Source organism: Papio anubis, chromosome 10 (genome assembly GCF_008728515.1).
Source record: "Papio anubis isolate 15944 chromosome 10, Panubis1.0, whole genome shotgun sequence".
Classification (NCBI taxonomy): Eukaryota; Metazoa; Chordata; class Mammalia; order Primates; family Cercopithecidae; genus Papio; species Papio anubis.
The window spans coordinates 59,229,496-59,242,067 of NC_044985.1; positions in this window are offsets into that span (position 1 = coordinate 59,229,496).

The following is a 12,572-nucleotide window of genomic DNA, read 5'->3' on the forward strand; positions in this document are numbered from 1 at the left end:
CCAGGAGCTGTTTTTTGAAAAGATCAACAAAATAGATAGACTGCTAGCCAGACTAATAAAGAAGAAAAGCGGGAAGAATCAAATAGACACAATAAAAAATGGTAAAGGGGATATCACCACCGATCTCACATAAATACAAACTACCATCAGAGACTACTATAAACACCTCTACACAAATAAACTAGAAAATCTAGAAGAAATGGATAAATTCCTGGACACATACACCCTTCCAAGACTAAACCAGGAATGAGTTGAATCTCTGAATAGACCAATAACAGGCTCTGAAATTGAGGCAATAATTAATAGCCTACCACCCAAAAAAAGCTCAGGACCAGATGGATTCACAGCTGAATTCTACCAGAGGTACAAAGAGAGCTTGTACCATTCCTTCTGAAGCTATTCCAATGGATAGAAAAAGAGGGAATCCTGCCTAACTCATTTAATGAGGCCAGCATCATCCTAATATCAAAGCCTGGCAGAGACACAACAAAAAAAGAGAATTTCAGACCAATATCCCTGATGAACGTCAATGCAAAAACCCTCAATAAAACACTAGCAAACCAAATCCAGCAGCACATCAAAAAGCTTATCCACCACCATCAAGTTGGCTTCATCCCTGGGATGCAAGGCTGGTTAAACATATGCAAATCAATAAATGTAATCCATCACACAAACAGAATCAAAGACAAAAACCACATGATTATCTCAAGGGTTGCAGAAAAGGCCTTTGACAAAATTCAACAGCCCTTCATGCTAAAAACTCTCAATAAATTAGGTATTGATGGAATGTATCTCAAAATAATAAGAGCTATTTATGACAAACTCACAGCCAATATCATGCTGAATGGGCAAAAACTGGAAGCATTCCCTTTGAAAACTGGCACAAGACAAGGATGCCCTCTCTCACCACTCCTATTCAACATAGTGTTGGAAGTTCCGACCAGGGCAATCAGGCAAGAGAAAGAAATAAAGGTATTCAACTAGGAAAAGAGGAAGTCAAATTGTCCCTGTTTGCAGATGACATGATTGTGTATTTAGAAAACCCATTGTCTCAGCCCAAAATCTCCTTAAGCTGATTAGCAACTTCAGCAAAGTCTCAGGATACAGAATCAATGTGCTAAAATCACAAGCATTCCTATACACCAATAACAGACAGAGAGCCAAATCATGAGTGAACTCCCATTCACAATTGCTTCAAAGAGAATAAAGTATCTAGGAATCCAACTTACAAGGGATGTGAAAGACCTCTTCAAGGAGGACTACAAACCACTGCTCAAAGAAATAAAAGAGGACACAACAAATGGAAGAACATTCCATGCTCATGGATAGGAAGATAAGTAATTTATAGATTCAATGCCATCCCCATCAAGCTGCAAATGACTTTCTTCATAGAATTGGAAAAAACTACTTTAAAGTTCATATAGAACCAAAAAAAAGCGCTCATTGCCAAGACAATCCTAAGGAAAAAGAACAAAGCTGGAGGCTTCAGACTACCTGACTTCAAACTATACTACAAGGCTACAGTAACCAAAACAGCATGGTACTGGTACCAAAACAGAGATATAGACCAATGGAACAGAACAGAGGCCTCAGAAATAATACCACACATCTACAACCATCTGATCTTTGACAAACTTGACAAAAACAAGAAATGGGGACAGTATCCCCTATTTAATAAGTGGTGCTGGGAAAACTGGCTAGCCATATGTAGAAAGCTGAAACTGGATTCCTTCCTTACATCTTGTACAAAAAGTAACTCAAGATGGTTTAAAGATCTAAATATTAGACCTAAAACCATAAAAATTCTGGAAGAAAACCTAGGCATTACCATTTAGGACATAGGCATGGGCAAGGACTTCATGACTAAAACACCAAAAGGAATGGCAACAAAAATAAAAATAAACAAGTGGGATCTAATTAAACTAAAGAGCCTCTGCACGGCAAAAGAAACTACCATCAGAGTGAATGGGCAATACAAAATGGGAGAAGATTTTTGCAAACTACCCATCTGACAAAGGGCTAATATCCAGAAATCTACAAAGAACTTAAACAAATTTACAAGAAAAAACAAACAAACAAACAAACAACCCCATCAAAAATAGGCAAAGGATATGAACAGGCACTTCTCAAAAGAAGACATTTATGCAGCCAACAGACACATGAAAAAAATGCTCTTCATCACTGGTCATCAGAGAAATGCAAATCAAAACAACAATGAGATCCTATCTCATGTCAGCTAGAATGGTGATCATTAAAAAGTCAGGAAACAACAGATGCTGGAGAGGATGTGGAGAAATAGGAACACTTTTACACTGTTGGTGGGCATGTAACTATTGTGGAAGACAGTGTGGTGATTCCTCAAGGATCTAGAACTAGAAATTCCAGTTGACCCAGGGATCCCATTACTGGGTATATACCCAAAGGATTATAAATCATGCTACTGTAAAGACACATGCACATATATGTTTATTGCAGCACTATTCACAATAGCAAAGACTTGGAACCAACCCAAATGTCCATCCATGATAGACTGGATAAAGAAAATGTGGCACATATACACCATGGAATACTATGCAGTCATGAAAAGGAACACAATCATGTCCTTTGCAGGGACGTGGATAAAGCTGGAAGCCATCATCCTCAGCAAACTAACACGGGAACAGAAAACCAGACACTGAATGTTCTCACTCATAAGTGAGAGTTGAACAATGAGAGCACATGGACAGAGACGAAGGGGAACATCACACACTGAGGCCGGTTGGGGTTGGGGACCTGGGGGAGGGATAGCATTAGGAGAAATACCTAATGTAAATGACGAGTTGATGGGTGCAGCAAAGCAACATGGCACATGTATACCTATGTAACAAACTTGCATGTTGTGCACATGTACCGTAGAACTTGAAGTATAAAAAAAAAGAAAAGAAAAAATTTACCTTGGGATAGCCTGACGTGGTGGTTCACACCTGTAATCCCAGCACTTTGGGAGGCTGAGGCAGGCCTGATCATGGAATCAGGAGTTTGAGACCTGCCTGGCCAATATGGTGAAACCCCATCTCTACTAAAAATCTCTACTAAAAATATATAAAATATATTTTTGTATATTTTTATATATACAAAATATGTGGTAGTGCTCTCCTGTAGTCCCAGCTACTCGGGAGGCTGAGGCAGAAGAATCTCTTGAACCCAGAGGCAGAGGTAGCAGTGAACTGAGATCATGCCATTGCACTCCAGCCTTGGCGACAGAGCGAGACTGGGTCTCAAAAAAAAAAAAAAAATGACCTTGGGATGAAATTTATGGGATTTAAGAGGTAGACCAAGCCGTACTTAACCCAAATACATAAATGTGAAATTAAAAAAAAAATTGAAATGCATGTTCTATTACATCATCTACAGCTGCCATTTGGGTATGAAGTAGAGGCAGTGGGCAGCAAATTATCTTGGCTTATAATTAACATCATTAAGATAAATTAATGAGTGCCATCTATTTGTGTAGTGATTTCCACAACACTGTGGATTAAATTAGGAATTTTTGGAGTGCCATAGACTGGAATTCATAAATCAAATCTGTGTTGAATTTGTGAAAGGTTGATTCAAACATGTATTATTATTGCTGGAAATAAGAAATATTCACTAACTAGTGGTAGAATAGACGGCCAACTCTACGAACATCCATCCTTCTCCTTTTATAACACTGTTCCTATGGAGCTGCCCAGTCAGGGACTGCATTTCTCCGCTTCTTGCTGCTAGGATTAATTAATGTGATTAATTAATGAATTCATTAATTAATGAATTAATGTGATTAATTCTTTCCAGTGAAATGTGAGCCAAAGTAATATGTAACTTCAAAGCAAGGCAGATAGGAAGAAGGTGGGCCTTCTTTGCCCTCTTCTCTCCAGCTCCTGCCCACCATCTCCCACCCCAATCCCAGTTTTCAGGATATAAAATCGTACGATAGAATTAGTAAGCAAAGGAAAGTCATCCACCTGCATTGGACTGCTAATTGAGCAAAAAATAAATTTCCATTGTGTTAAGCTGTTGAAATTCTGGGGTTCATCTGTTATGCCGTAACATTACCCTAACTATAGACTAATAGTCATAGAGAATGATTCAAATGTCAGAGAATCACTGACGGTTGTGAGCAAATTGCTTTCTCATTTTAGAAACTTTTGATTAACCTTCTTTGACATTCAAAGTTCCATTTACTTAATTCTGTACCAATTATTAAAAGTTAGCTCAAAGTCTCTGTTCTAGAAGAACTCATAATCTCACTTGGGTGAGAAAGCATACACAAAGTTAAAGAATAATACAAAGCAAGATATGATGAAAATCAAATGAGTGGAAAAGAAAATAATTCCTATTGAAATTTAGTGAGAAGAACTTTTTGCTGGGAAAATATTTGAGAAGGATGCAAGGACTTTATGAATACTTTGAAAACAAGGTAGGATTGGAAAGACAGAGATGACAGCTGGATATGGTGGCTCGTGCCTGAAATCCCAGCACATTGGGAGGCTGAAGTAGGAGGATCGTTTGAGGCCTGGAGTTTGAGGCCAGACTGGGCAACATAGCAAGACCCTGTCTCTACAAAACAAAAACAAAAACAAAAACCCCAAATTAGCGGGCCATGGTGGTTCATACCTACAGTCGTAGCTACTTGGGAGGCTCAGGCAGGAGGACTGTTTGAGGCCAGGAGTTCAGGGCTACAGTGAGCTATAATCATGTCACTGCATTACAGTGGCAGGGCAACAGACTGAGACCTTGTCTCAAATAGAAGAAAAATAAATTCTGTCTTTCTTTCAGGTCTGGAAAAAAAAAAAAAAGAGAGATGACAGTAAGAATACTCAAAATAAGGCTAACAGGGTGAAAAAAGTGCCTAAAAGTGGAAATGAACGAAAAGATATTTAGAGGACTATAAGGCTGGGGGATTATAACAAGTAAGAGAATAGAATTTAAAATTTATTCAATGTTCATTTACAAAACATTTATTGATCACATGGGTCTGGCACTGAGCTAAGCATTGGAGAGAACAACAGCCTTTACTGCCATAGAATTTATAGCCTTTTGACATAGACAGAACTAAATTCAACTTGTATCTCCATCAATTACTAGTATTTGAACATGGGAAGTTACTTGACTTTTTGTATTTCTTGGTTTTCCTATGTACATAACGAGGATAACCCTACAACGTTGTTATGAGAATTAAACGAAATGATGAATTTGAAGCATTTAACATAGTGCCTCACACATAGTAAACTCTCAATAAATGTTAGCTGCTCTTGTCTGTTGTGACAGTAGTGGTACTGATGATAGTGGTAGTAGCAATAGTGGTGGTGGTGAGTGGTGGTGGTGGTAGTGAGTATAGTACTAGCAATAGCAGTAGTTTATTTGGGCAAGACCAGAGAGATTGTTTGGATGATAATGGGCGCTGACATTGGAAAGAAGTTTTGAGCATTTGTGAAGTCTTTTGAATATCAGGACAAAGATTTTGGATTCCATCCTTAGGCAATGGACAACCATTGAGGTTTTTTGACTAACATGGCAACACTGAATAGACTAGATTGGACTTAGGAGTTCAGAAAAAAAATGAAGACAAAGAAGCCTTTTAGGGTATCAACTAAAGTGACACTAGACAAGAGTAATGAAATGGAAATTGAGAGAATGTTCAAGGATAACACTAGATTTTTCAAGTTTGATTAACAGCATGATAGAGTAGGCTAGAAGAATAACATGTTTGATTTTAGAAATTGTTGAATTTGGATAACTCAAACAACATTCAATTGGAAATATCCAACAGATAGTTGACTATATGGATTTGAAATCTGAAAGAAACTAAGGCTAGGAATATTTTGTGAGTTTCTTAAATAGAAATAATAGCTAAATGGATGCTTCTCCAAAACACGGTGTACATGAATAAAAGATAAAAGCCTAATTAATCCTTGCAGAAGGTCCCCAGTTAAGTGTGAGAGGAGAAAGAAGAACTAGCATAAAAATGGTCAATGTAGGAAGAAAACCACCATCATAGACGTCAAGGGAAGATAAACTTTTAGGAAGGTAGAAGTGGGCAATAGTGCCAAATGATGAGAGACGGGTAATCTATTGTATCATAAATACAATAAGAAAAACTTACTGTATTTAGCAAGCAGCATTGCAGTTTTAAGTCCAAAAATGACTGTAGAAAGAAGAGAAGGAGCCGACCATCTGGCTAACATGGTGAAACCCTGTCTCTACTAAAAATACAAAAAATTAGCTGGGCATGGTGTTGGGTGCCTGTAGTCCCAGCTACTCGGGAGGCTGAGGCAGAAGAATGGTGTGAATCCGGGAGGTGGAGCTTCTAGTAAGCAGAGATCGAGCCACTGCACCCCAGCCTGGGCTACAGAGCAAGACTCCATCTCCAAAAAAAAAAAAAAAAAAAAAAAAAAGAAAGAAAGAAAGAAGAGAAGAAGGAGCCGTCAGGAACTCAGAATTCAGTCAAATGAAGGAGCATCCAGCTGAAGTCAACGATATAGGCTCTTCTGTCTGGAGGTGCCACTTTCAGAGCTGCCTCTTGTTAATGGTGCTCTAATGAGAAAAACCAAATACGAATAACCATAATTAGGGATGGAGCCTTTGATATAGCCATCTCTACCTTCTGTGAAGGTCTGGATAAGACTGTGAGAGGAGTTGTGCAGACAATACAGAATAAGATTAAAAACAAAACAAAAAAAAAGAGAAGGACTTGAGTTGTAAATAAAACTCAGCTTGTGAATTTGAGAATTTCTTAAGAAATGCACATCTATTGTTTTTCCACCATTGTGGATATGGTCAGGGCAAGTAAACTTTGTATAATGTACATTCAAGAATCTACATTGCCTAACTTGTACCACCTGGGAGCCAGTACTTCATGAATGCGGAACCCTAAGCTGGAAGTAATAGAGAGTCTGTGAATTAGCTTGACTTGGGAGCAGCTATGGGAGCTTGCTGTCTTCATCACTCTTTCTACCCCTTGCTGTGACAAGAAAAGTCAAGTTTACCAAAACGAATTAGCTTTAGGGAGTTGTTCTTAAATTTTAGTGTGCATCAGAACCACCTGGAGTGCTTGTCAAAACACAGATTTTTGAGTCCCACCCCCCAGAGTTTCTGACTCAGTAGGTGTGGGGTGAGGCCCAAGAATCTACATTTCCAACAAGTTTCTAGGTGCTATTGTTGCTGCTGCTATTGGTCCTGGGATCAGACTTTGAAAACCACTGACTTAGGTAGAAGAAGGAGACAACATCTATGGCTGCGAAAAAGTCAGGGAGAATGAAGACTAACAAAGAGTCACCCATTGGCTTTAGTAATTGCTTTTTGGTAACTTTTGAGATGGAGTTTACTAGAGTTATGAAAATTACAAAGGGCTTTGAGTATATAGCTGGTGAAGAAATAAAAGCAACATGTATATACTATTTTAAAAAAAGAACCAGTTCCACACTGGGAAACATAATCCTAGTAGGAAATAAAAAATGTTATCCTTTGAATAAAATTTGAATATGTAATTCAGTCATTCATTCATTCAACTTATTTATTTGGTATCCTATACATGCCAGGTACTGTGTTAGACTGAGAGATCACAGTAGACACTGTGCCTGATGTCTCACTGAATTTAGAGGGCATTTAGAAAACAAAGTAAACAAGTATAAATGTGTTTAAGTATGGTGATTGGGACGCTCATTGAAGGGACATCCAAAAAGCAAGATTCAGAAAGCTTCCTAGGGTAAGCGATAACTTAATGGCACATTGAAGATAAGTCAGATTATTCAGGTGAAAATTGAGGCAATTGGAGTGGAGAGGATGGCAGAAGAAGTAGCAAGTGCAAAACTCAGAGGTAAAACAGTGGATGCCAAGATTAAGGGGCCCAAAGAAATTCACATGGTAGAAGTGGGGCATGCCATGAATAAGGCTGGGGCTGAGGGTAGATCATTAAGATCATTACAGGCAATGTCAAAAATCTTTTTTATTTTTTATTTTTTTATTATACTTTTAAGTTCTAGGGTACATGCGCACAATGTGCAGGTTTGTTACATATGTATACAAGCGCCATGTTGGTGTACTGCACCCATTAACTCATCATCTACATTAGGTATATCTCGTAATGCTATCCCTCCTTCCTCCCCCACCCCACAACAGGCTCCAGTGTGTGATGTTCCCCTTCCTGTGTCCAAGTGTTTTCATTGTTCAATTCCCACCTATGCATGAGAACATGCGGTGTTTGGTTGTTTTGTCCTTGCAATAGTTTGCTAAGAATGATGGTTTCCAGCTTCATCCATGTCCCTACAAAGCACATTAACTCATCCTTTTTTTATGGCTGCTTGGTATTCCATGGTGTATATGTGCCACATTTTCTTAATCCAGTCTATCATTGTGGGACATGTGGGTTGGTTCCAAGTCTTTGCTATTGTCAATAGTGCCGCAATAAACATACATGTGCGTGTGTCTTTACAGCAGCAAGATTTATAATCCTTTGGGTATATACCCAGTAATGGGATGGCTGGGTCAAATGGTATTTCTAGTTGTAGATCCCTGAGGAATCGCCACACTGTCTTCCACAACCGTTGAACTAGTTTACAGTCCCACCAACAGTGTAAAAGTGTCCTGTTTCTCCACATCCTCTCCAGCACCTGCTGTTTCCTGACTTTTTTTTTTTTTTTTTTTTTTTTTGAGACAGAGTTTCACTCTGTCACCCAGGCTGGAGGGCAGCGGCATGATCTCCACTCACTGCAAGCTCCGCCTCCCAGGTTTATGCCATTCTCCTGCCTCAGCCTCCCATGTAGCTGGGACTACAGGCGCCCGCCACCATGCCCCACTAATTTTTGTGTTTTTAGTAGAGACGGGGTTTCACCATGTTAGCCAGGATGGTCTCGATCTCCTGACTTCGTGATCCGCCCGTCTTGGCCTCCCAGAGTGCTGGGATTACAGGCGTGAGCCACCATGCCCGGCCGTTTCCTGACTTTTTAGTGATAGCCTATCTAACTGGTGTGAGGTGGTATCTCATTGTGGTTTTGATTTGCATTTCTCTGAAGGCCAGTGATGATGAGATGCAATAAAAAAAGATAAAGGGGATATCACCACCTATCCCATACAAATACAAACTACCATCAGAGAATACTGTAAACATCTCTACGCAAATAAACTAGAAAATCTAGAAGAAATTGATAAATTCCTCAACACATACACCCTCCCAAGACTAATCCAGGAAGAAGTTGAATCTCTGAATAGACCAATAGGCTCTGAAATTGAGGCAATAATTAATAGCCCACCAACCAAAAAAAGTCCAGGACCAGACGGATTGACAGCCGTATTCTACCAGAGGTACAAGGAGGAGCTGGTACCATTCCTTCTGAAATTATTCCAATCAGTAGAAAAAGAGAGAATCCGCTCTAACTCATTTTATGAGGCCAGCATCATCCTGATACCAAAGCCTGACAGAGACACAACGAAGAAAGAGAATTTTAGACCAATATCCCTGATGAACATCAGTGCAAAAATCCTCAATAAAATACGGGCAAACTGAATCCAGCAACACATCAAAAAGCTTATCCACCATGATCAAGTGGGCTTCATCCCTGGGATGCAAGGCTGGTTCAACATACACAAATCAATAAACGTAATCCAGCATATAAACAGAACCAAAGACAAAAACCACATGATTATCTCAAGGGTTGCAGAAAAGGCCTTTGACAAAATTCAACAGCCCTTCATGCTAAAAACTCTATAATAAATTAGGTATTGATGGAATGTATCTCAAAATAATAAGAGCTATTTATGACAAACCCACAGCCGATATCATACTGAATGGGCAAAAACTGGAAGCATTCCCTTTGAAAACTGGCACAAGACAGGGATGCCCTCTCTCACCACTCCTATTCAACATAGTGTTGGAAGTTCTGGCTAGGGCAATCAGACAGGAGAAAGAAATAAAGGTATTCAATTAGGAAAAGAGGAAGTCAAATTGTCCCTGTTTGCAGATGACATGATTGTATATCTAGAAAACCCCATCGTCTCAGCCCAAAATCTCCTTAAGCTGATAAGCAACTTCAGCAAAGTCTCAGGATACAAAATGAAGTGTGCAAAAATCACAAGCATTCTTATACACCAATAACAGACGGAGAGCCAAATCATGAGTGAACTTCCATTCACAATTGCTTCAAAGAGAATAAAATACCTAGGAATCCAACTTACAAGGGATGTGAAAGACCTCTTCAAGGAGAACTACAAACCACTGCTCAACGAAATAAAAGAGGATACAAACAAATGGAAGAACATCCCATGCTCATGGATAGGAAGAATCAATATCGCGAAAATGGCCATACTGCCCAACGTAATTCATAGACTCAATGCCATCTCCACCAAGCTACAAATGACTTTCTTTACAGGATTGGAAAAAACTACCTTAAAGTTCATATGGAACCAAAAAAGAGCCCTCATTACCAAGTCAATCCTAAGCCAAAAGAGCAAAGCTGGAGGCATCACACTACCTGACTTCAAACTATACTACAAGGCTACAGTAACCAAAACAGCATGGTACTGGTACCAAAATAGAGATATAGACCAATGGAACAGAACAGAGCCCTCAGAAATAATACCACACATCTGCAACTATCTGATCTTTGACAAACCTGACAAAAACAAGAAATGGGGAAAGGATTCCCTATTTAACAAATGGTACTGGGAAAACTGGCTAGCCACATGTTGAAAGCTGAAACTAGATCCCTTCCTTACACCTTATATAAAAATTAATTCAAGATGGATTAAAGACTTAAATGTTAGACCTAAAACCATAAAAACCTAGAAGAAAACCTAGGCAATACCATTCAGGACATAGGCATGGACAAGCACTTCACGTCTAAAACACCAAAAGCAATGGCAACAAAAGCCAAAATTGACAAATGGGATTTAATTAAACTAAAGAGCTTCTGCACAGCAAAAGAAACTACCATCAGCATGAACGGGCAGCCTACAGAATGGGAGAAATTTTTTGCAATCTACTCATCTGACAAAGGGCTAATATCCAGAATCTACAAAGAACTCAAAAATCTACAAGAAAAAAAAACAACCCCATCAACAAGTGGACAAAGGATATGAACAGATACTTCTCAAAAGAAGACATTTATGCAGCCAACAGACACATGAAAAAATGCTCATCATCAAAAATCTTTATATGAAGATCATTGAGGAGCCATTGAAGAGGTATTTTTAAAAAATAACTGCTTTATGAAGATATAATTCACATTTCATATAATTCACCTACTTACAAGTACATAATTCAGTGGTTTTTAGTCTGTTCACAGAGTTCTGTAATCATTATCACAATCAATTTTAGAACATTTTTGTAACTCCCAAAAGAAACCGCATTCCCATTAGTAGTCACTCCCATTTCCCTCACCTCTTCTAGCCCTGGTTGGCCACTAATCTATGTGCTGTCTCTATAAATGGAATCATGAAATACGTGGTTTTTCATTAAAGAGTTTTAAGCTAGGAAGTAACACCATTAGATTTCCTTTACAGAAAGATCAATCTGGCTGACATACGTAACCTGGATTGGATGGGAGAGGGGTTGGTCAAAACAGAAGTAGAGAGACCCATTAGGGAGTTGTAGAAAGAGTCAGATGCGAGAATATGGTAGCCTAGACCAGAGTGATGGTTATGAGGATGGAAAGAAGAGGATATGTTAAAGAGATATTTAAGAGGTAGTCTTGGATGGGGCTGGTAATTAACAAGGTGCAGCATATGAATGAGAACGAACTAAGAAGGATGGCTCTCAAGTGTTATCCTTGGCAGTGGGGAGATGATGATGCTTGTCACTGAAGTGGGCTCCCCCACAGGAAGATCAGGCCTGTGATGAGATAAAGAAGATGAGGAGTCAGTATTTACTAGGATATACAACTGCCTGTACTTTGGCTGACATCAGTATGTCGTAATCATGGTGACACAGGTCCTTAGGAAAAGAGAAAGACTGTATTTTTTTCCAGTCTCATAAGATCTCAGAAAGACCAAAACAGCGTGTATACAGATTTCATAGTGATTCAATACAATTAAAAGTTTATTTAAATTTTAATGAATGTCTATTGGTATCAAAGGGGAACATTTAACTGCATTGCCTTGAATAATTTTACTATGTCAATAATCTGTCACCTTTTAAAATCATAACCAAAGGTCCTTCAGGCCACAAGGGGCTTCCTGAAGTCATAGAGTGCCTGGCACTGCCCCTGGTGAGGAATGAGCCTGAATTAAATCAAAGAAATGGGGATTGATTACAGGGTCAATTTTCAATTACTTGTACTAATAGAGCAGTGGTATGAGTAATCCCAAACTGTGGCTAACCAAAAATCATTTATATTTGCTTTTGGATTGCATTATTTAAGCTATTTATAGCAGGTAGATTTCTAACTACATTTTTCTTTTGTGATTACTAGCATTAGTTTACACCTCCTGACTTCACGCTAACTTTTGGCAAATGGAAGTGGCCCAAATATGCTAAGTGAGAAAGATATCATTTTGGGATTTTATATATCCCACACATCATCTACAAACTTGACAACTCACATATATAGATTTTTAAA